Consider the following 26,666-nt stretch of genomic DNA (forward strand, 5'->3'; position numbering starts at 1 on the left):
CGGCGAATCCCACCTCACCACAGCAGAGACCTGACTGTTGTGTTCGGCGAATCCCACCTCACCACAGCAGAAACCTGACTGTTGAGCTCAGCGAATCCCACCTCACTACTGCAGAGACCTGACTGTTGTGTTCGGCGAATCCCACCTCACCACAGCAGAGACCTGACTGTTGAGCTCGGCGAATCCTACCTCACCACAGCAGAGACCTGACTGTTGAGTTTGGCGAATCCCACCTCACCATATCAGAGACCTGACTGTTGTGTTCAGGAAACCCACCTCACCTCAGCAGAGACTTGACTGTTGAGTTCGGCGAATCCTACCTCACCACAGCAGAGACCTGACTGTTGAGTTCGGCGAATCCTACCTCACCACAGCAGAGACCTGACTGTTTAGTTTGGCGAATCCCACCTCACCATAGCAGAGACCTGACTGTTGTGTTCAGGAAACCCACCTCACCTCAGCAGAGACCTGACTGTTGTGTTCAGGGAACCCACCTCACCACAGCAGAGACCTGACTGTTGTGTTCAGGGAACCTACCTCACCACAGCAGAGACCTGACTGTTGTGTTCAGGGAATCCACCTCACCACAGCAGAGACCTGACTGTTGTATTCAGGGAACCCACCTCACCACAGCAGAGACCTGACTGTTGTGTTCAGCGAACTCACCTTACCACAGCATAGACCTGACTGTTGTGTTCAGGGAACCCACCTCACCACAGCAGAGACCTGACTGTTGTGTTCGGCGAATCCCACCTCACCACAGCAGAGATCTGACTGTTGTGTTCGGCGAATCCCACCTCACCACAGCAGAGACCTGACTGTTGTGTTCGGCGAATCCCACCTCACCCCAGCAGAGACCTGACTGTTGTGTTCGGCGAATCCCACCTCACCACAGCAGAGACCTGACTGTTGAGTTCGGCGAATCCCACCTCACCACAGCAGAGACTTGACTGTTGTGTTCGGCGAATCCCACCTCACCACAGCAGAGACCTGACTGTTGAGCTCGGCGAATCCCACCTTACCACAGCAGAGACCTGACTGTTGTGTTCGGAGAATCCCACCTCACCCCAGCAGAGACCTGACTGTTGTGTTCGGCGAATCCCACCTCACCACAGCGGAGACCTGACTGTTGAGCTCGGCGAATCCCACCTCACCACAGCAGAGACCTGACTGTTGTGTTCGGAGAATCCCACCTCACCCCAGCAGAGACCTGACTGTTGTGTTCGGCGAATCCCACCTCACCACAGCAGAGACCTGACTGTTGAGTTCGGCGAATCCCACCTCACCACAGCAGAGACCTGACTGTTGAGTTCGGCGAATCCCACCTCACCACAGCAGAGACCTGACTGTTGAGTTCGGCGAATCCCACCTCACCACAGCAGAGACCTGACTGTTGAGTTTGGCAAATCCCACCTCACCATAGTAGAGACCTGACTGTTGTGTTCAGGGAACCCACCTCACCACAGCAGAGACCTGACTGTTGTGTTCAGGGAACCCACCTCACCACAGCAGAGACCTGACTGTTGTGTTCAGGGAACCCACCTCACCACAGCAGAGACCTGACTGTTGTGTTCAGGGAACCTACCTCACCACAGCAGAGACCTGACTGTTGTGTTCAGGGAACCTACCTCACCACAGCAGAGACCTGACTGTTGTGTTCAGGGAATCCACCTCACCACAGCAGAGACCTGACTGTTGTTTTCAGGGAACCCACCTCACCACAGCAGAGACCTGACTGTTGTGTTCAGCGAACTCACCTCACCACAGCATAGACCTGACTGTTGTGTTCAGGGAACCCACCTCACCACAGCAGAGACCTGACTGTTGTGTTTGGCGAATCCCACCTCACCACAGCAGAGACCTGACTGTTGTATTCAGGGAACCCACCTCACCACAGCAGAGACCTGACTGTTGTGCTCGGCGAATCCCACCTCACCACAGCAGAGACCTGACTGTTGAGCAAGGCGAATACCACCTCACCACAGCAGAGACCTGACTGTTGTGTTCGGCGAATCCCACCTCACCACAGCAGAGACCTGACTGTTGTGTTTGGCGAATCCCACCTCACCCCAGCAGAGACCTGACTGTTGTGTTCGGCGAATCCCACCTCACCACAGCAGAGACCTGACTGTTGTGTTCGGCGAATCCCACCTCACCCCAGCAGAGACCTGACTGTTGTGTTCGGCGAATCCCACCTCACCACAGCGGAGACCTGACTGTTGAGCTCGGCGAATCCCACCTCACCACAGCAGAGACCTGACTGTTGTGTTCGGCGAATCCCACCTCACCACAGCAGAGACCTGACTGTTGAGCTCGGCGAATCCCACCTCACCACAACAGAGACCTGACTGTTGTGTTCGGAGAATTCCACCTCACCACAGCAGAGACCTGACTGTTGTGTTCAGGGAACCCACCTCACCACAGCAGAGACCTGACTGTTGTGTTCAGGGAACCTACCTCACCACAGCAGAGACCTGACTATTGTGTTCAGGGAACCCACCTCACCACAGCAGAGACCTGACTGTTGAGCTCGGCGAATCCCATCTCACCACAGCAGAGACCTGACTGTTGTGTTCGGCGAATCCCACCTCACCACAGCAGAGACCTGACTGTTTTGTTCGGCGAATCCCACCTCACCACAGCAGAGACCTGACTGTTGTGTTCGGCGAATCCCACCTCACCCCAGCAGAGACCTGACTGTTGTGTTCGGCGAATCCCACCTCACCATAGCAGAGACCTGACTGTTGAGCTCGGCGAATCCCACCTCACCACAGCAGAGACCTGACTGTTGAGTTCGGCGAATCCCACCTCACCACAGCAGAGACCTGACTGTTGAGCTCGGCGAATCCCACCTCACCACAGCAGAGACCTGACTGTGTAGCTCGGCGAATCGCACCTAATCACAGCAGAGACCTGACTGTTGTGTTCGGCGAATCCCACCTCACCACAGCAGAGACCTGACTGTTGTGTTTGGCGAATCCCACCTCACCACAGCAGAAACCTGACTGTTGAGCTCGGCGAATCCCACCTCACCACAGCAGAGACCTGACTGTGGTGTTTGGTGAATCCCACCTCACCACAGCAGAGACCTGACTTTTGTGTTTGGCGAATCCCACCTCACCACAGCAGAAACCTGACTGTTGAGCTCAGCGAATCCCACCTCACCACAGCAGAGACCTGACTGTGGTGTTTGGTGAATCCCACCTCACCACAGCAGAGACCTGACTGTTGTGTTCGGAGAATCCCACCTCACCACAGCAGAGACCTGACTGTTGTGTTCGGAGAATCCCACCTCACCACAGCAGAGACCTGACTGTTGTGTTCAGGGAACCTACCTCACCACAGCAGAGACCTGACTATTGTGTTCAGGGAACCCACCTCACCACAGCAGAGACCTGACTGTTGAGCTCGGCGAATCCCATCTCACCACAGCAGAGACCTGACTGTTGTGTTCGGCGAATCCCACCTCACCACAGCAGAGACCTGACTGTTTTGTTCGGCGAATCCCACCTCACCACAGCAGAGACCTGACTGTTGTGTTCGGCGAATCCCACCTCACCCCAGCAGAGACCTGACTGTTGTGTTCGGCGAATCCCACCTCACCATAGCAGAGACCTGACTGTTGAGCTCGGCGAATCCCACCTCACCACAGCAGAGACCTGACTGTTGAGTTCGGCGAATCCCACCTCACCACAGCAGAGACCTGACTGTTGAGCTCGGCGAATCCCACCTCACCACAGCAGAGACCTGACTGTGTAGCTCGGCGAATCGCACCTAATCACAGCAGAGACCTGACTGTTGTGTTCGGCGAATCCCACCTCACCACAGCAGAGACCTGACTGTTGTGTTTGGCGAATCCCACCTCACCACAGCAGAAACCTGACTGTTGAGCTCGGCGAATCCCACCTCACCACAGCAGAGACCTGACTGTGGTGTTTGGTGAATCCCACCTCACCACAGCAGAGACCTGACTTTTGTGTTTGGCGAATCCCACCTCACCACAGCAGAAACCTGACTGTTGAGCTCAGCGAATCCCACCTCACCACAGCAGAGACCTGACTGTGGTGTTTGGTGAATCCCACCTCACCACAGCAGAGACCTGACTGTTGTGTTCGGAGAATCCCACCTCACCCCAGCAGAGACCTGACTGTTGTGTTCGGCGAATCCCACCTCACCACAGCAGAGACCTGACTGTTGAGTTCGGCGAATCCCACCTCACCACAGCAGAGACCTGACTGTTGAGTTCGGCGAATCCCACCTCACCACAGCAGAGACCTGACTGTTGAGTTTGGCAAATCCCACCTCACCATAGCAGAGACCTGACTGTTGTGTTCAGGGAACCCACCTCACCACAGCAGAGACCTGACTGTTGTGTTCAGGGAACCCACCTCACCACAGCAGAGACCTGACTGTTGTGTTCAGGGAACCCACCTCACCACAGCAGAGACCTGACTGTTATGTTCAGGGAACCCACCTCACCACAGCAGAGACCTGACTGTTGTGTTCAGGGAACCTACCTCACCACAGCAGAGACCTGACTGTTGTGTTCAGGGAACCTACCTCACCACAGCAGAGACCTGACTGTTGTGTTCAGGGAATCCACCTCACCACAGCAGAGACCTGACTGTTGTTTTCAGGGAACCCACCTCACCACAGCAGAGACCTGACTGTTGTGTTCAGCGAACTCACCTCACCACAGCATAGACCTGACTGTTGTGTTCAGGGAACCCACCTCACCACAGCAGAGACCTGACTGTTGTGTTTGGCGAATCCCACCTCACCACAGCAGAGACCTGACTGTTGTATTCAGGGAACCCACCTCACCACAGCAGAGACCTGACTGTTGTGCTCGGCGAATCCCACCTCACCACAGCAGAGACCTGACTGTTGAGCAAGGCGAATACCACCTCACCACAGCAGAGACCTGACTGTTGTGTTCGGCGAATCCCACCTCACCACAGCAGAGACCTGACTGTTGTGTTCGGCGAATCCCACCTCACCCCAGCAGAGACCTGACTGTTGTGTTCGGCGAATCCCACCTCACCACAGCAGAGACCTGACTGTTGAGTTCGGCGAATACCACCTTACCACAGCAGAGACTTGACTGTTGAGTTCGGCGAATCCCACCTCACCACAGCAGAGACCTGACTGTTGAGTTCGGCGAATCCCCCCTCACCACAGCAGAGACCTGACTGTTGAGTTTGGCGACTCCCACCTCACCATAGCAGAGACCTGACTGTTGTGTTCTGGGAACCCACCTCACCACAGCAGAGACCTGACTGTTGTGCTCAGGGAACCCACCTCACCACAGTAGAGACCTGACTGTTGTGTTCAGGGAACCCACCTCACCACAGCAGAGACCTGACTGTTGTGTTCAGGGAACCCACCTCACCACAGCAGAGACCTCACTGTTGTGTTCAGGGAACCTACCTCACCACAGCAGAGACCTGACTGTTGTGTTCAGGGAACCTACCTCACTACAGCAGAGACCTGACTGTTGTGTTCAGGGAACCCACCTCACCACAGCAGAGACCTGACTGTTGTGTTCAGGGAACCCACCTCACCACAGAGGAGACCTGACTGTTGTGTTCAGGGAACCCACCTCACCACAGCAGAGACCTGACTGTTGTGTTCAGGGAACCCACCTCACCACAGCAGAGACATGACTATTGTGTTCAGGGAACCCACCTCACCACAGCAGAGACCTGACTGTTGAGTTCGGCGAATCCCACCTCACCACAGCAGAGACCTGACTGTTGTGTTCGGCGAATCCCACCTCACCACAGCAGAGACCTGACTGTTGAGCTCGGCGAATCCCACCTCACCCCAGCACAGACCTGACTGTTGAGCTCGGCCGAATCCCGCCTCACCACAGCAGAGACCTGACTGTTGTGTTCAGGGAACCCACCTCAACACAGCAGAGACCTGACTGTTGTGTTCAGGGAATCCACCTCACCACAGCAGAGACCTGACTGTTGAGCTCGGCGAATCCCACCTCACCACAGCAGAGACCTGACTGTGAAGCTCGGCGAATTCCACCTAACCACAGCAGAGACCTGACTGTTGTGTTCGGCGAATCCCACCTCACCACAGCAGAGACCTGACTGTTGTGTTCGGCGAATCCCACCTCACCATAGCACAGACCTGACTGTTGTGTTCGGTGAATCCCACCTCAACACAGCAGAGACCTGACTGTTGTGTTCAGGGAACCCACCTCACCACAGCAGAGACCTGACTGTTGAGCTCGGCGAATCCCACCTCACCACAGCAGAGACCTGACTGTTGAGTTCGGCGAATCCCACCTCACCACAGCAGAGACCTGACTGTGGTGTTTGGTGAATCCCACCTCACCACAGCAGAGACCTGACTGTTGAGCTCGGCGAATCCCACCTCACCACAGCAGAGACCTGACTGTTGTGTTCGGCGAATCCCACCTCACCACAGCAGAGACCTGACTGTTGAGCTCGGCGAATCCCACCTCACCCCAGCACAGACCTGACTGTTGAGCTCGGCCGAATCCCGCCTCACCACAGCAGAGACCTGACTGTTGTGTTCAGGGAATCCACCTCACCACAGCAGAGACCTGACTGTTGTGTTCGGCGAATCCCACCGCACCACAGCACAGACCTGACTGTTGAGTTCGGCGAATCCCACCTCACCACAGCAGAGACCTGACTGTTGTGTTCAGCGAATCCCACCTCACCACAGCAGAGACCTGACTTTATGTGTTTGGCGAATCTCACCTCACCACAGCAGAGACCTGACTGTTGTGTACGGCAAATCCCACTTCACCACAGCAGAGACCTGACTGTTGTGTTCAGGGAACCCACCTCACCACAGCAGAGACCTGACTATTGTGTTCAGGGAAACCACCTCACCACAGCAGAGACCTGACTGTTGAGTTCGGCGAATCCCACCTCACCACAGCAGAGACCTGACTGTTGTGTTCGGCGAATCCCACCTCACCACAGCAGAGACCTGACTGTTGTGTTCAGGGAACCCACCTCACCACAGCAGAGACCTGACTGTTGTGTTCAGGGAACTCACCTCACCACAGCAGAGACCTGACTATTGTGTTCAGGGAACCCACCTCACCACAGCAGAGACCTGACTGTTGTGTTCAGGGAACCCACCTCACCACAGCAGAGACCTGACTGTTGTGTTCAGGGAACCTAACTCACCACAGCAGAGACCTGACTGTTGTGTTCAGGGAACCCACCTCACTACAGCAGAGACCTGACTGTTGAGTTCGGCGAATCTCACCTCACCACAGCAGAGACCTGACTGTTGTGTTCAGCGAATCCCACCTCACCCCAGCAGAGACATGACTGTTGAGTTTGGTGAATCCCACCTCACCACAGCAGAGACCTGACTGTTGAGCTCGGCGAATCCCACCTCACCACAGCACAGACCTGACTGTTGAGCTCGGCCGAATCCCGCCTCACCACAGCAGAGACCTGACTGTTGTGTTCAGGGAACCCACCTCATAACAGCAGAGACCTGACTGTTGAGTTCGGCGAATCTCACCTCACCACAGCAGAGACCTGACTGTTGTGTACAGCAAATCCCACCTCACCACAGCAGAGACCTGACTGTTGTGTTCAGGGAACCCACCTCACCACAGCAGAGACCTGACTATTGTGTTCTGGGAACCCACCTCACCACAGCAGAGACCTGACTGTTGAGTTTGGCGAATCCCACCTCACCACAGCAGAGACCTGACTGTTGTGTTCGGCGAATCCCACCTCACCACAGCAGAGTTCTGACTGTTGTGTTCAGGGAACCCACCTCACCACAGCAGAGACCTGACTGTTGTGTTCAGGGAACTCACCTCACCACAGCAGAGACCTGACTATTGTGTTCAGGGAACCCACCTCACCACAGCAGAGACCTGACTGTTGTGTTCAGGGAACCCACCTCACCACAGCAGAGACCTGACTGTTGTGTTCAGGGAACCTACCTCACCACAGCAGAGACCTGACTATTGTGTTCAGGGAACCAACCTCACCACAGCAGAGACCTGACTGTTGAGTTCGGCGAATCCCACCTCACCACAGAAGAGACCTGACTGTTGAGCTCGGCGAATCCCACCTCACCCCAGCAGAGACCTGACTGTTGAGCTCGGCGAATTCCACCTCACCACAGCAGAGACCTGACTGTTGAGCTCGGCGAATCCCACCTCACCACAGCAGAGACCTGACTGTTGAGTTCAGCGAATCCCACCTCACCAGAGCAGAGACCTGACTGTTGTGTTCGGCGAATCCCACCTCACCCTAGCAGAGACCTGACTGTTGAGTTCGGTGAATCCCACCTCACCACAGAAGAGACCTGAATGTTGAGTTCGGCGAATCCCACCTCACCACAGCAGAGACCTGACTGTTGAGTTCGGCGAATCCCACCTCACCACAGCAGAGACCTGACTGTTGAGTTCGGTGAATCCCACCTCACCACAGCAGAGACCTGACTGTTGAGTTCAGCGAATCCCACCTCACCACAGCAGAGACCTGACTGTTTTGTTCGGCGAATCCCACCTCACCACAGCAGAGACCTGACTGTTGTGTTCAGGGAACCCACCTCACCACAGCAGAGACCTGACTGTTGTGTTCAGGGAAACCCACCTCACCACAGAAGAGACCTGACTGTTGTGTTCAGGGAACCCACCTCACCACAGCAGAGACCTGACTGTTGTGTTCAGGGAACCCACCTCACCACAGCAGAGACCTGACTGTTGTGTTCAGGGAACCTACCTCACCACAGCAGAGACCTGACTGTTGTGTTCAGGGAATCCACCTCACCACAGCAGAGACCTGACTGTTGTGTTCGGCAAATCCCACCTCACCACAGCAGAGACCTGACTGTTGAGTTCGGCGAATCCCACCTCACCACAGCAGAGACCTGACTGTTGTGTTCGGCGAATCCCACCTCACCACAGCAGAGACCTGACTGTTGTGTTCAGGGAAATCACCTAACCACAGCAGAGACCTGACTGTTGAGTTCGGCGAATCCCACCTCACCACAGCAGAGACCTGACTGTTGAGCTCGGCGAATACCACCTCACCACAGCAGAGACCTGACTGTTGAGCTCGGCGAATCCCACCTCACCACAGCAGAGACCTGACTGTTGAGCTTGGCGAATCCCACCTCACCACAGCAGAGACCTGACTGTTGTGTTCGGCGAATCCCACCTCACCACAGCAGAGACCTGACTGTTGTGTTCGGTGAATCCCACCTCACCACAGAAGAGACCTGAATGTTGAGTTCGGCGAATCCCACCTCACCACAGCAGAGACCTGACTGTTGAGTTTGGCGAATCCCACCTCACCACAGTAGAGACCTGACTGTTGAGTTCGGTGAATCCCACCTCACCACAGCAGAGACCTGACTGTTGAGTTCGGCGATTCCCACCTCACCACAGCAGAGACCTGACTGTTTTGTTCGGCGAATCCCACCTCACCACAGCAGAGACCTGACTGTTGAGTTCGGTGAATCCCACCTTATCACAGCAGAGACCTGACTGTTTTGTTCGGCGAATCCCACCTCACCACAGCAGAGACCTGACTGTTTTGTTCGGCGAATCCCACCTCACCACAGCAGAGACCTGACTGTTGTGTTCAGGGAAACCCACCTCACCACAGAAGAGACCTGACTGTTGTGTTCAGGGAACCCACCTCACCACAGCAGAGACCTGACTGTTGTGTTCAGGGAACCCACCTCACCACAGCAGAGACCTGACTGTTGTGTTCAGGGAACCTACCTCACCACAGCAGAGACCTGACTGTTGTGTTCAGGGAATCCACCTCACCACAGCAGAGACCTGACTGTTGTGTTCGGCAAATCCCACCTCACCACAGCAGAGACCTGACTGTTGAGTTCGGCGAATCCCACCTCACCACAGCAGAGACCTGACTGTTGTGTTTCGCGAATCCCACCTCACCACAGCAGAGACCTGACTGTTGTGTTCAGGGAACCCACCTCACCACAGCAGAGACCTGACTGTTGAGTTCGGCGAATCCCACCTCACCACAGCAGAGACCTGACTGTTGAGTTCGGCGAATCCCACCTCACCACAGCAGAGACCAGACTGTTGAGTTCGGCGAATCCCACCTCACCACAGCAGAGACCTGACTGTTGAGTTCGGCGAATCCCACCTCACCACAGCAGAGACCTGACTGTTGAGTTCGGCGAATCCCACCTCACCACAGCAGAGACCTGACTGTTGTGTTCGGCGCATCCCACCTCACCACAACAGAGACCTGACTGTTTTGTTCGGTGAATCCCACCTCACCACAGCAGAGACCTGACTGTTTTGTTCGGCGAATCCCACCTCAAAACAGCAGAGACCTGACTGTTGTGTTTGGTGAATCCCACCTCACCACAGCAGAGACCTGACTGTTTTGTTCGGCGAATCCCACCTCACCACAGCAGAGACCTGACTGTTGAGTTCGGCGAATCCCACCTCACCACAGCAGAGACCTGACTGTTGTGTTCGGCGAATCCCACCTTATCACAGCAGAGACCTGACTGTTTTGTTCGGCGAATCCCACCTCACCACAGCAGAGACCTGACTGTTGTGTTTAGGGAACCCACCTCACCACAGCAGAGACCTGACTGCTGTGTTCAGGGAAACCCACCTCACCACAGAAGAGACCTGACTGTTGTGTTCAGGGAACCCACCTCACCAAAGCAGAGACCTGACTGTTGTGTTCAGGGAACCTACCTCACCACAGCAGAGACCTGACTGTTGTGTTCAGGGAATCCACCTCACCACAGCAGAGACCTGACTGTTGTGTTCGGCAAATCCCACCTCACCACAGCAGAGACCTGACTGTTGAGTTCGGCGAATCCCACCTCACCACAGCAGAGACCTGACTGTTGTGTTCCGCGAATCCCACCTCACCACAGCAGAGACCTGACTGTTGTGTTCAGGGAACCCACCTCACCACAGCAGAGACCTGACTGTTCAGTTCGGCGAATCCCACCTTACCACAGCAGAGACCTGACTGTTGAGTTCGGCAAATCCCACCTCACCACAGCAGAGACCTGACTGTTGTGTTCGGCAAATCCCACCTCACCACAGCAGAGACCTGACTGTTGTGTTTGGCGAATCCCACCTCACCACAGCAGAAACCTGACTGTTGAGCTCAGCGAATCCCACCTCACCACAGCAGAGACCTGACTGTTGTGTTCGGCGAATCCCACCTCACCACAGCAGAGACCTGACTGTTGAGCTCGGCGAATCCAACCTTACCACAGCAGAGACCTGACTGTTAAGTTCGGCGAATCCCACCTCACCACAGCAGAGACCTGACTGTTGTGTTCGGCGAATCCCACCTCACCACAGCAGAAACCTGACTGTTGAGCTCAGCGAATCCCACCTCACCACAGCAGAGACCTGACTGTTGTGTTCGGCGAATCCCACCTCACCACAGCAGAGACCTGATGGTTGAGCTCGGCGAATCCCACCTCACCACAGCAGAGACCTGACTGTTGAACTCGGCGAATCCCACCTCACCACAGCAGAAACCTGACTGTTGTGTTTGGCGAATCCCACCTCACCACAGAAGAGACCTGACTGTTGTGTTCGGTGAATCCCACCTTACCACAGCAGAGGCCTGACTGTTGTGTTCAGGGAACCCACCTCACCACAGCAGAGACCTGACTGTTGTGTTCAGGAAACCCACCTCACCACTAGTGTTGGGCGAACAGTGTTCGCCACTGTTCGGGTTCTGCAGAACATCACCCTGTTCGGGTGATGTTCGAGTTCGGCCGAACACCTGACGGTGCTCGGCCAAACCGTTCGGCCATATGGCCGAACTAAGAGCGCATGGCCGAACGTTCCCCGAACGTTCGGCTAGCGCTGTGATTGGCCGAACGGGTCACGTGGTTCGGACCCGAACGCGCTCTGATTGGCCGAACTGTCACGTGGTTCGGGTAAATAAATACCCGAACCACGTCATATCTCCGCCATTTGTCTGTGGGTTTAGCTTTGGGTAGGCAGGCAGGGTAGTTCGCGCTCCAGCCACGCTAGCCAGGGTCCCCCCCAGTCATTGTGTGTCGCTGCTGGGAACAGTAGTACACCGCTCGTTCAGCCACACTATATAGCATTCTGTGTACTGTTCTGTGTCTGCTGGGAACAGTAGTACACCGCTCGTTCAGCCACACTATATAGCATTCTGTGTACTGTTCTGTGTCTGCTGGGAACAGTAGTACACCGCTCGTTCAGCCACACTATATAGCATTCTGTGTACTGTTCTGTGTCTGCTGGGAACAGTGGTACACCGCTCGTTCAGCCACACTATATAGCATTCTGTGTACTGTTCTGTGTCTGCTGGGAACAGTAGTACACCGCTCGTTCAGCCACACTATATAGCATTCTGTGTACTGTTCTGTGTCTGCTGGGAACAGTGGTACACCGCTCGTTCAGCCACACTATATAGCATTCTGTGTACTGTTCTGTGTCTGCTGGGAACAGTGGTACACCGCTCGTTCAGCCACACTATATAGCATTCTGTGTACTGTTCTGTGTCTGCTGGGAACAGTAGTACACCGCTCGTTCAGCCACACTATATAGCATTCTGTGTACTGTTCTGTGTCTGCTGGGAACAGTGGTACACCGCTCGTTCAGCCACACTATATAGCATTCTGTGTACTGTTCTGTGTCTGCTGGGAACAGTGGTACACCGCTCGTTCAGCCACACTATATAGCATTCTGTGTACTGTTCTGTGTCTGCTGGGAACAGTAGTACACCGCTCGTTCAGCCAGACTATATACCATTGTTTACTGACACTATATAGCAGACTATATAGCATTGTGTGTACACCGCTCAGCCAGACTATATACCATTGTTTACTGACACTCTGTGTACACCGCTCAGCCAGACTATATACCATTGTTTACTGCCACTCTGATTCTGCTGGGAACAGTAGTACACCGCTCGCTCAGCCAGACTATATACCATTGTTTACTGACACTATATAGCAGACTATATAGCATTGTGTGTACACCGCTCAGCCAGACTATATACCATTGTTTACTGACACTCTGTGTACACCGCTCAGCCAGACTATATACCATTGTTTACTGCCACTCTGATTCTGCTGGGAACAGTAGTACACCGCTCACCCGCCACTGTATAGCATTGTGCTCTGTGTCACTGCTGACAATAGTGGTACACCGCTCACCCACCACTGTATAGCATTTCTGTACTGCCACTGTACTGCTGCCAGTCAGCGTGTACTTTAAGTGAAATGAGGAAGAAATCCGGTGAAAGAGGGAGGGGCAAGGGAAGAGGTGTTTCCCCTGACGGTTCACGTACAGGCCACAGGGGAGCACCCAAGAAAACCCACTCAATACTGCCCATGTTGTCCAGGACAACAACCCTCACAGATCCAAAAGAACAGGACCAGATAATTACTTGGATGACCTCTCAAGCGTCCAGCAGTGGGTTAAGCAGCACCAGCACATCACGCACGAGGTCCGAGTCCTCAGCCAGTTAAAGTCTGGGCTTTCTTTGAAGACTGCACTGAGGATGTTACCATGGCGATTTGCAAGGTGTGCAAGACCCGCCTGAGCAGGGGGAAAAGTATTAACAACCTCTCCACCACCAGCATGAGCCGCCACATTCTATCCAAACATCCCACTCTGTGGGCAAACGCGGCAGGACAGGGTACCACCGTACCACCAGCAACACTGCCTCCCTTGGGTTCACCAGACTCACCACCAGACCCGCCTCAGCAGCAGCAGTAGCCCAGCCATTGCGTGGTTCACAACATTCACAAACATCAGACGATGCTGACACTGTCACTTTCCGGACTAGTGCTCTTGAGGTCTCCCAGTGTTCATCAAACACAACAACCAACAGCCCTTCGGTGTGCAGTGCTACGGTTGAGTTGTCTGTCTCTGAGATGTTTGAGCACAAGAGGAAATTGCCAGCAAATGACCCGCGGGCCGTGGCAGTAACAGCCAGCCAGCATAGCCAAGCTTCTGGCCTGCGAAATGCTGCCATATCGAGTGGTGGAGACAAACAGCTTCAAGGGCATGATGTCAGTGGCCATCCCACGTTACGTGGTTCCCAGCCGCTACCACTTTGCGCGCTCTGCAGTGCCTGAGTTGCATGAGCACGTGGTCAGCTAAATAACCCGAAGCTTGAAGAATGCCGTTGCCTGCAAGGTTCACCTCACCACTGACACCTGGACAAGTGCGTTCGGCCAGGGTCGATACATCTCCCTTACCGCGCACTGGGTGAACCTTGTGGAGCCTGGCAGTGATTCCTCACCTGCTACGGCGCGGGTGTTGCCCACGCCGCAAACAGCTGCACCGCCGTCCCTCCCACTGGATAACAACAGCAGCACCTACCTCTCTGACTCCTTCTCCTCCAACGCATCTCAAAGCTGTACCTCATCCGGAAACGCTAACCCAGCACCAGCAGCAGTAGGATCGTGGAAGCAGTGCAGCACAGCTGTTGGCATGCGTCAGCAAGCGTTGCTGAAGCTGATCTGCCTTGGGGATAAGCAGCACACAGGGGAGGAAATTTGGAGGGGAATAAAGGAACAGACGGATTTGTGGCTGGCACCGCTGGACCTGAAACCGGGCATGAAGCTAGACACCTGGCACGAACTGGCAATGTACGCAATAGAGGTGCTGGCTTGCCCGGCAGCCAGCGTTATGTCGGAACGCTGTTTCAGTGCTGCCGGAGGCATCATCACAGATCGGCGTATCCGCCTCTCCACAGAAAATGCAGACCGTCTGACTCAAATTAAAATGAATCAATCCTGGATTGGAAACGACTACGCAACACTCCTGGACCCCAACCAAGTAACATGACCGATGAACATCTGGGATGGTTTAGCGTTTCCGGTCCCTGTTTATTGAACCTCTCATCTGTATTACATTTATGACTGCATGGCGGCAAAAAGCATTGCTGCTATATCCGCACGCTTTTTGTCCTCATGCAAGGCCTGGGTTGTTGTGTCTCACAAAGCGTGGCCTTCTCCTCCTGCGCCTCCTCCTGTTCCATCACGTGTGCTGCTGCTGCTGCTGCTGCTGCTGGGTTACCGTTGCCGGTCCCTGTTTATGGAACCTCTTATCTTTATTACATTTATGACTACATGGCGGTACAAAGCATGCTATCCGCACGCTTTTTGTCCTCATGCAAGGCCTGGGTTGTTGTGTCTCACAAAGCGTGGCCTTCTCCTCCTGCGCCTCCTCCTGTTCCATCACGTGTGCTGCTGCTGCTGCTGCTGCTGGGTTAGCGTTGCCGCGTGGTCCCTGTTTATTGAACCTCTTATCTTTATTACATTTATGACTACATGGCGGTACAAAGCATGCTCTCCGCACGCTTTTTGTCCTCATGCAAGGCCTGGGTTGTTGTGTCTCACAAAGCGTGGCCTTCTCCTCCTGCGCCTCCTCCTGTTCCATCACGTGTGCTGCTGCTGGGTTAGCGTTGCCGCGTGGTCCCTGTTTATTGAACCACTTATCTTTATTACATTTATGACTGCATGGTGGTACAAAGCATGCTATCCGCACGCTTCTTGTCCTCATGCAAGGCCTGGGTTGTTGTGTCTCAAAGCGTGGCCTTCTCCTCCTGCGCCACCCTCCTCCTGTTCCATCACGTGTGCTGCTGCTGGGTTAGCATTACCGGTCCCTTTTCCTGGAACCTCTTATATGTATTACATTTATGACTGCATGCCGACAAAAAGCATGTTACCTGTGCAAAGAAAACAGACATTTCCCGCATTTAAAAGACAGTTTTCCCTTTGAAACTTTAAAATCGATTTTCTCAAAAACTATAAGCTCTTTTTGCTAAAAATTTTTTTCCTCTTGTACCCACTCCCAAGGTGCACATACCCTGTAAATTTGGGGTATGTAGCATGTAAGGAGGCTTTACAAACCACAAAAGTTCGGGTCCCCATTGACTTCCATTATGTTCGGAGTTCGGGTCGAACACCCGAACATCGCGGACATGTTCGGCCTGTTCGGCCCGAACCCGAACATCTAGATGTTCGCCCAACACTACCACAGCAGAGACCTGACTGTTGTGTTCAGGGAACTCACCTCACCACAGCAGAGACCTGACTGTTGAGTTCGGCGAATCCCACCTCACCACAGCAGAGACCTGACTGTTGTGTTCGGCGAATCCCACCTCACCACAGCAGAGACCTGACTGTTGAGCTCGGCGAATCCCACCTCACCACAGCAGAGACCTGACTGTTGAACTCGGCGAATCCCACCTCACCACAGCAGAGACCTGACTGTTAAGTTCGGCGAATCCCGCCTCACCACAGCAGAGACCTGACTGTTGAGCTCGGTGAATCCCACCTCACCACAGCAGAGACCTGACTGTGTAGCTCGGCGAATCCCACCTAACCACAGCAAAGACCTGACTGTTGTGTTCGGCGAATCCCACCTCACCACAGCAGAGACCTGACTGTTGTGTTCGGCGAATCCCACCTCACCACAGCAGAAACCTGACTGTTGAGCTCAGCGAATTCCACCTCACCACAGCAGAGACCTGACTGTTGTGTTCGGCGAATCCCACCTCACCACAGCAGAGACCTGACTGTTGAGTTCGGCGAATCCCACCTCACCACAGCAGAGACCTGACTGTTGAGTTCGGCGAATCCCACCTCACCACAGCAGAGACCTGACTGTTGTGTTCGGCGCATCCCACCTCACCACAACAGAGACCTGACTGTTTTGTTCGGTGAATCCCACCTCACCACAGCAGAGACCTGACTGTTTTGTTCGGCGAATCCCACCTCAAAACAGCAGAGACCTGACTGTTGTGTTTGGTGAATCCCACCTCACCACAGCAGAGACCTGACTGTTTTGTTCGGCGAATCCCACCTCACCACAGCAGAGACCTGACTGTTGAGTTCGGCGAATCCCACCTCACCACAGCAGAGACCTGACTGTTGTGTTCGGCGAATCCCACCTTATCACAGCAGAGACCTGACTGTTTTGTTCGGCGAATCCCACCTCACCACAGCAGAGACCTGACTGTTGTGTTTAGGGAACCCACCTCACCACAGCAGAGACCTGACTGTTGTGTTCAGGGAAACCCACCTCACCACAGAAGAGACCTGACTGTTGTGTTCAGGGAACCCACCTCACCAAAGCAGAGACCTGACTGTTGTGTTCAGGGAACCTACCTCACCACAGCAGAGACCTGACTGTTGTGTTCAGGGAATCCACCTCACCACAGCAGAGACCTGACTGTTGTGTTCGGCAAATCCCACCTCACCACAGCAGAGACCTGACTGTTGAGTTCGGCGAATCCCACCTCACCACAGCAGAGACCTGACTGTTGTGTTCCGCGAATCCCACCTCACCACAGCAGAGACCTGACTGTTGTGTTCAGGGAACCCACCTCACCACAGCAGAGACCTGACTGTTCAGTTCGGCGAATCCCACCTTACCACAGCAGAGACCTGACTGTTGAGTTCGGCAAATCCCACCTCACCACAGCAGAGACCTGACTGTTGTGTTCGGCAAATCCCACCTCACCACAGCAGAGACCTGACTGTTGTGTTTGGCGAATCCCACCTCACCACAGCAGAAACCTGACTGTTGAGCTCAGCGAATCCCACCTCACCACAGCAGAGACCTGACTGTTGTGTTCGGCGAATCCCACCTCACCACAGCAGAGACCTGACTGTTGAGCTCGGCGAATCCAACCTTACCACAGCAGAGACCTGACTGTTAAGTTCGGCGAATCCCACCTCACCACAGCAGAGACCTGACTGTTGTGTTCGGCGAATCCCACCTCACCACAGCAGAAACCTGACTGTTGAGCTCAGCGAATCCCACCTCACCACAGCAGAGACCTGACTGTTGTGTTCGGCGAATCCCACCTCACCACAGCAGAGACCTGATGGTTGAGCTCGGCGAATCCCACCTCACCACAGCAGAGACCTGACTGTTGAACTCGGCGAATCCCACCTCACCACAGCAGAAACCTGACTGTTGTGTTTGGCGAATCCCACCTCACCACAGAAGAGACCTGACTGTTGTGTTCGGTGAATCCCACCTTACCACAGCAGAGGCCTGACTGTTGTGTTCAGGGAACCCACCTCACCACAGCAGAGACCTGACTGTTGTGTTCAGGAAACCCACCTCACCACAGCAGAGACCTGACTGTTGTGTTCAGGGAACTCACCTCACCACAGCAGAGACCTGACTGTTGAGTTCGGCGAATCCCACCTCACCACAGCAGAGACCTGACTGTTGTGTTCGGCGAATCCCACCTCACCACAGCAGAGACCTGACTGTTGAGCTCGGCGAATCCCACCTCACCACAGCAGAGACCTGACTGTTGAACTCGGCGAATCCCACCTCACCACAGCAGAGACCTGACTGTTAAGTTCGGCGAATCCCGCCTCACCACAGCAGAGACCTGACTGTTGAGCTCGGTGAATCCCACCTCACCACAGCAGAGACCTGACTGTGTAGCTCGGCGAATCCCACCTAACCACAGCAAAGACCTGACTGTTGTGTTCGGCGAATCCCACCTCACCACAGCAGAGACCTGACTGTTGTGTTCGGCGAATCCCACCTCACCACAGCAGAAACCTGACTGTTGAGCTCAGCGAATTCCACCTCACCACAGCAGAGACCTGACTGTTGTGTTCGGCGAATCCCACCTCACCACAGCAGAGACCTGACTGTTGAGCTCGGCGAATCCCACCTCACCACAGCCGAGACCTGACTGTTGAGTTTGGCGAATCCCACCTCACCACAGCAGAGACCTGACTGTTGAGTTCGGCGAATCCCACCTCACCACAGCAGAGACCTGACTGTTGTGTTCGGCGAATCCCACCTCACCACAGCAGAAACCTGACTGTTGAGCTCAGCGAATCCAACCTCACCACAGCAGAGACCTGACTGTTGTGTTCGGCGAATCCCACCTCACCACAGCAGAGACCTGACTGTTGAGCTCGGCGAATCCAACCTTACCACAGCAGAGACCTGACTGTTAAGTTCGGCGAATCCCACCTCACCACAGCAGAGACCTGACTGTTGTGTTCGGCGAATCCCACCTCACCACAGCAGAAACCTGACTGTTGAGCTCAGCGAATCCCACCTCACCACAGCAGAGACCTGACTGTTGTGTTCGGCGAATCCCACCTCACCACAGCAGAGACCTGATGGTTGAGCTCGGCGAATCCCACCTCACCACAGCAGAGACCTGACTGTTGAATTCGGCGAATCCCACCTCACCACAGCAGAAACCTGACTGTTGTGTTTGGCGAATCCCACCTCACCACAGCAGAAACCTGACTGTTGAGCTCAGCGAATCCCACCTCACCACAGCAGAGACCTGACTGTTGTGTTCGGCGAATCCCACCTCACCACAGCAGAGACCTGACTGTTGAGCTCGGCGAATCCCACCTCACCACAGCCGAGACCTGACTTCATGTGTTTGGCGAATCTCATCTCACTACAGCAGAGACCTGACTGTTGAGTTCGGCGAATCCCACCTCACCACAGCAGAGACCTGACTGTTGTGTTTGGCGAATCCCACCTCACCACAGCAGAGACCTGACTGTTGTGTTCAGGGAACCCACCTCACCACAGCAGAGACCTGACTGTTGTGTTCAGGGAACCTACCTCACCACAGCAGAGACCTGACTGTTGTGTTCAGGGAACCCACCTCACCACAGCAGAGACCTGACTGTTGAGTTCGGCGAATCTCACCTCACCACAGCAGAGACCTGACTGTTGTGTTCGGCGAATCCCACCTCACCCCAGCAGAGACATGACTGTTGAGTTTGATGAATCCCACCTCACCACAGCAGAGACCTGACTGTTGAGTTCGGCGAATCCCACCTCACCACAGCACAGACCTGACTGTTGTGTTCAGGGAACCCACCTCACCCCAGCAGAGACCTGACTGTTGAGCTCGGCGATTCCCACCTCACCCCAGCAGAGACCTGACTGTTGAGCTCGGCGAATCCCACCTCACAACAGCAGAGACCTGACTGTTGAGCTCGGCGAATCCCACCTCACCACAGCAGAGACCTGACTGTGTAGCTCGGCGAATCCCACCTAACCACAGCAGAGACCTGACTGTTGAGCTCGGCGAATCCCGCCTCACCACAGCAGAGACCTGACTGTTGTGTTCAGGGAACCCACCTCATAACAGCAGAGACCTGACTGTTGAGTTCGGCGAATCTCACCTCACCACAGCAGAGACCTGACTGTTGTGTACAGCAAATCCCACCTCACCACAGCAGAGACCTGACTGTTGTGTTCAGGGAACCCACCTCACCACAGCAGAGACCTGACTATTGTGTTCTGGGAACCCACCTCACCACAGCAGAGACCTGACTGTTGAGTTTGGCGAATCCCACCTCACCACAGCAGAGACCTGACTGTTGTGTTCGGCGAATCCCACCTCACCACAGCAGAGACCTGACTGTTGTGTTCAGGGAACCCACCTCACCACAGCAGAGACCTGACTGTTGTGTTCAGGGAACTCACCTCACCACAGCAGAGACCTGACTATTGTGTTCAGGGAACCCACCTCACCACAGCAGAGACCTGACTGTTGTGTTCAGGGAACCCACCTCACCACAGCAGAGACCTGACTGTTGTGTTCAGGGAACCTACCTCACCACAGCAGAGACCTGACTATTGTGTTCAGGGAACCAACCTCACCACAGCAGAGACCTGACTGTTGAGTTCGGCGAATCCCACCTCACCCCAGCAGAGACCTGACTGTTGAGCTCGGCGAATTCCACCTCACCACAGCAGAGACCTGACTGTTGAGCTCGGCGAATCCCACCTCACCACAGCAGAGACCTGACTGTTGAGTTCAGCGAATCCCACCTCACCAGAGCAGAGACCTGACTGTTGTGTTCGGCGAATCCCACCTCACCCTAGCAGAGACCTGACTGTTGAGTTCGGTGAATCCCACCTCACCACAGAAGAGACCTGAATGTTGAGTTCGGCGAATCCCACCTCACCACAGCAGAGACCTGACTGTTGAGTTCGGCGAATCCCACCTCACCACAGCAGAGACCTGACTGTTGAGTTCGGTGAATCCCACCTCACCACAGCAGAGACCTGACTGTTGAGTTCAGCGAATCCCACCTCACCACAGCAGAGACCTGACTGTTTTGTTCGGCGAATCCCACCTCACCACAGCAGAGACCTGACTGTTGTGTTCAGGGAACCCACCTCACCACAGCAGAGACCTGACTGTTGTGTTCAGGGAAACCCACCTCACCACAGAAGAGACCTGACTGTTGTGTTCAGGGAACCCACCTCACCACAGCAGAGACCTGACTGTTGTGTTCAGGGAACCCACCTCACCACAGCAGAGACCTGACTGTTGTGTTCAGGGAACCTACCTCACCACAGCAGAGACCTGACTGTTGTGTTCAGGGAATCCACCTCACCACAGCAGAGACCTGACTGTTGTGTTCGGCAAATCCCACCTCACCACAGCAGAGACCTGACTGTTGAGTTCGGCGAATCCCACCTCACCACAGCAGAGACCTGACTGTTGTGTTCGGCGAATCCCACCTCACCACAGCAGAGACCTGACTGTTGTGTTCAGGGAAATCACCTAACCACAGCAGAGACCTGACTGTTGAGTTCGGCGAATCCCACCTCACCACAGCAGAGACCTGACTGTTGAGCTCGGCGAATACCACCTCACCACAGCAGAGACCTGACTGTTGAGCTCGGCGAATCCCACCTCACCACAGCAGAGACCTGACTGTTGAGCTTGGCGAATCCCACCTCACCACAGCAGAGACCTGACTGTTGTGTTCGGCGAATCCCACCTCACCACAGCAGAGACCTGACTGTTGTGTTCGGCGAATCCCACCTCACCCCAGCAGAGACCTGACTGTTGTGTTCGGTGAATCCCACCTCACCACAGAAGAGACCTGAATGTTGAGTTCGGCGAATCCCACCTCACCACAGCAGAGACCTGACTGTTGAGTTTGGCGAATCCCACCTCACCACAGCAGAGACCTGACTGTTGTGTTCGGCGAATCCCACCTCACCACAGCAGAGACCTGACTGTTGTGTTCAGGGAACCCACCTCACCACAGCAGAGACCTGACTGTTGTGTTCAGGGAACTCACCTCACCACAGCAGAGACCTGACTATTGTGTTCAGGGAACCCACCTCACCACAGCAGAGACCTGACTGTTGTGTTCAGGGAACCCACCTCACCACAGCAGAGACCTGACTGTTGTGTTCAGGGAACCTACCTCACCACAGCAGAGACCTGACTATTGTGTTCAGGGAACCAACCTCACCACAGCAGAGACCTGACTGTTGAGTTCGGCGAATCCCACCTCACCACAGAAGAGACCTGACTGTTGAGCTTGGCGAATCCCACCTCACCCCAGCAGAGACCTGACTGTTGAGCTCGGCGAATTCCACCTCACCACAGCAGAGACCTGACTGTTGAGCTCGGCGAATCCCACCTCACCACAGCAGAGACCTGACTGTTGAGTTCAGCGAATCCCACCTCACCAGAGCAGAGACCTGACTGTTGTGTTCGGCGAATCCCACCTCACCCTAGCAGAGACCTGACTGTTGAGCTCGGCGAATACCACCTCACCACAGCAGAGACCTGACTGTTGAGCTCGGCGAATACCACCTCACCACAGCAGAGACCTGACTGTTGAGTTCGGCGAATCCCACCTCACCACAGCAGAGACCTGACTGTTGTGTTTGGCGAATCCCACCTCACCACAGCAGAGACCTGACTGTTGTGTTCAGGGAACCCACCTCACCACAGCAGAGACCTGACTGTTGTGTTCAGGGAACCTACCTCACCACAGCAGAGACCTGACTGTTGTGTTCAGGGAACCCACCTCACCACAGCAGAGACCTGACTGTTGAGTTCGGCGAATCTCACCTCACCACAGCAGAGACCTGACTGTTGTGTTCGGCGAATCCCACCTCACCCCAGCAGAGACATGACTGTTGAGTTTGATGAATCCCACCTCACCACAGCAGAGACCTGACTGTTGAGTTCGGCGAATCCCACCTCACCACAGCACAGACCTGACTGTTGTGTTCAGGGAACCCACCTCACCCCAGCAGAGACCTGACTGTTGAGCTCGGCGATTCCCACCTCACCCCAGCAGAGACCTGACTGTTGAGCTCGGCGAATCCCACCTCACAACAGCAGAGACCTGACTGTTGAGCTCGGCGAATCCCACCTCACCACAGCAGAGACCTGACTGTGTAGCTCGGCGAATCCCACCTAACCACAGCAGAGACCTGACTGTTGAGCTCGGCGAATCCCGCCTCACCACAGCAGAGACCTGACTGTTGTGTTCAGGGAACCCACCTCATAACAGCAGAGACCTGACTGTTGAGTTCGGCGAATCTCACCTCACCACAGCAGAGACCTGACTGTTGTGTACAGCAAATCCCACCTCACCACAGCAGAGACCTGACTGTTGTGTTCAGGGAACCCACCTCACCACAGCAGAGACCTGACTATTGTGTTCTGGGAACCCACCTCACCACAGCAGAGACCTGACTGTTGAGTTTGGCGAATCCCACCTCACCACAGCAGAGACCTGACTGTTGTGTTCGGCGAATCCCACCTCACCACAGCAGAGACCTGACTGTTGTGTTCAGGGAACCCACCTCACCACAGCAGAGACCTGACTGTTGTGTTCAGGGAACTCACCTCACCACAGCAGAGACCTGACTATTGTGTTCAGGGAACCCACCGCACCACAGCAGAGACCTGACTGTTGTGTTCAGGGAACCCACCTCACCACAGCAGAGACCTGACTGTTGTGTTCAGGGAACCTACCTCACCACAGCAGAGACCTGACTATTGTGTTCAGGGAACCAACCTCACCACAGCAGAGACCTGACTGTTGAGTTCGGCGAATCCCACCTCACCCCAGCAGAGACCTGACTGTTGAGCTCGGCGAATTCCACCTCACCACAGCAGAGACCTGACTGTTGAGCTCGGCGAATCCCACCTCACCACAGCAGAGACCTGACTGTTGAGTTCAGCGAATCCCACCTCACCAGAGCAGAGACCTGACTGTTGTGTTCGGCGAATCCCACCTCACCCTAGCAGAGACCTGACTGTTGAGTTCGGTGAATCCCACCTCACCACAGAAGAGACCTGAATGTTGAGTTCGGCGAATCCCACCTCACCACAGCAGAGACCTGACTGTTGAGTTCGGCGAATCCCACCTCACCACAGCAGAGACCTGACTGTTGAGTTCGGTGAATCCCACCTCACCACAGCAGAGACCTGACTGTTGAGTTCAGCGAATCCCACCTCACCACAGCAGAGACCTGACTGTTTTGTTCGGCGAATCCCACCTCACCACAGCAGAGACCTGACTGTTGTGTTCAGGGAACCCACCTCACCACAGCAGAGACCTGACTGTTGTGTTCAGGGAAACCCACCTCACCACAGAAGAGACCTGACTGTTGTGTTCAGGGAACCCACCTCACCACAGCAGAGACCTGACTGTTGTGTTCAGGGAACCCACCTCACCACAGCAGAGACCTGACTGTTGTGTTCAGGGAACCTACCTCACCACAGCAGAGACCTGACTGTTGTGTTCAGGGAATCCACCTCACCACAGCAGAGACCTGACTGTTGTGTTCGGCAAATCCCACCTCACCACAGCAGAGACCTGACTGTTGAGTTCGGCGAATCCCACCTCACCACAGCAGAGACCTGACTGTTGTGTTCGGCGAATCCCACCTCACCACAGCAGAGACCTGACTGTTGTGTTCAGGGAAATCACCTAACCACAGCAGAGACCTGACTGTTGAGTTCGGCGAATCCCACCTCACCACAGCAGAGACCTGACTGTTGAGCTCGGCGAATACCACCTCACCACAGCAGAGACCTGACTGTTGAGCTCGGCGAATCCCACCTCACCACAGCAGAGACCTGACTGTTGAGCTTGGCGAATCCCACCTCACCACAGCAGAGACCTGACTGTTGTGTTCGGCGAATCCCACCTCACCACAGCAGAGACCTGACTGTTGTGTTCGGCGAATCCCACCTCACCCCAGCAGAGACCTGACTGTTGTGTTCGGCGAATCCCACCTCACCACAGCAGAGACCTGACTGTTGAGTTTGGCGAATCCCACCTCACCACAGCAGAGACCTGACTGTTGTGTTCGGCGAATCCCACCTCACCACAGCAGAGACCTGACTGTTGTGTTCAGGGAACCCACCTCACCACAGCAGAGACCTGACTGTTGTGTTCAGGGAACTCACCTCACCACAGCAGAGACCTGACTATTGTGTTCAGGGAACCCACCTCACCACAGCAGAGACCTGACTGTTGTGTTCAGGGAACCCACCTCACCACAGCAGAGACCTGACTGTTGTGTTCAGGGAACCTACCTCACCACAGCAGAGACCTGACTATTGTGTTCAGGGAACCAACCTCACCACAGCAGAGACCTGACTGTTGAGTTCGGCGAATCCCACCTCACCACAGAAGAGACCTGACTGTTGAGCTCGGCGAATCCCACCTCACCCCAGCAGAGACCTGACTGTTGAGCTCGGCGAATTCCACCTCACCACAGCAGAGACCTGACTGTTGAGCTCGGCGAATCCCACCTCACCACAGCAGAGACCTGACTGTTGAGTTCAGCGAATCCCACCTCACCAGAGCAGAGACCTGACTGTTGTGTTCGGCGAATCCCACCTCACCCTAGCAGAGACCTGACTGTTGAGCTCGGCGAATACCACCTCACCACAGCAGAGACCTGACTGTTGAGCTCGGCGAATACCACCTCACCACAGCAGAGACCTGACTGTTGAGCTCGGCGAATCCCACCTCACCACAGCAGAGACCTGACTGTTGAGCTTGGCGAATCCCACCTCACCACAGCAGAGACCTGACTGTTGTGTTCGGCGAATCCCACCTCACCACAGCAGAGACCTGACTGTTGTGTTCGGCGAATCCCACCTCACCCCAGCAGAGACCTGACTGTTGTGTTCGGTGAATCCCACCTCACCACAGAAGAGACCTGAATGTTGAGTTCGGCGAATCCCACCTCACCACAGCAGAGACCTGACTGTTGAGTTCGGCGAATCCCACCTCACCACAGCAGAGACCTGACTGTTGAGTTCGGTGAATCCCACCTCACCACAGCAGAGACCTGACTGTTGAGTTCAGCGAATCCCACCTCACCACAGCAGAGACCTGACTGTTTTGTTCGGCGAATCCCACCTCACCACAGCAGAGACCTGACTGTTGTGTTCAGGGAACCCACCTCACCACAGCAGAGACCTGACTGTTGTGTTCAGGGAAACCCACCTCACCACAGAAGAGACCTGACTGTTGTGTTCAGGGAACCCACCTCACCACAGCAGAGACCTGACTGTTGTGTTCAGGGAACCCACCTCACCACAGCAGAGACCTGACTGTTGTGTTCAGGGAACCTACCTCACCACAGCAGAGACCTGACTGTTGTGTTCAGGGAATCCACCTCACCACAGCAGAGACCTGACTGTTGTGTTCGGCAAATCCCACCTCACCACAGCAGAGACCTGACTGTTGAGTTCGGCGAATCCCACCTCACCACAGCAGAGACCTGACTGTTGTGTTCGGCGAATCCCACCTCACCACAGCAGAGACCTGACTGTTGTGTTCAGGGAAATCACCTAACCACAGCAGAGACCTGACTGTTG

Source organism: Hyperolius riggenbachi, chromosome 2 (assembly GCF_040937935.1).
Source record: "Hyperolius riggenbachi isolate aHypRig1 chromosome 2, aHypRig1.pri, whole genome shotgun sequence".
Classification (NCBI taxonomy): domain Eukaryota; kingdom Metazoa; phylum Chordata; class Amphibia; order Anura; family Hyperoliidae; genus Hyperolius; species Hyperolius riggenbachi.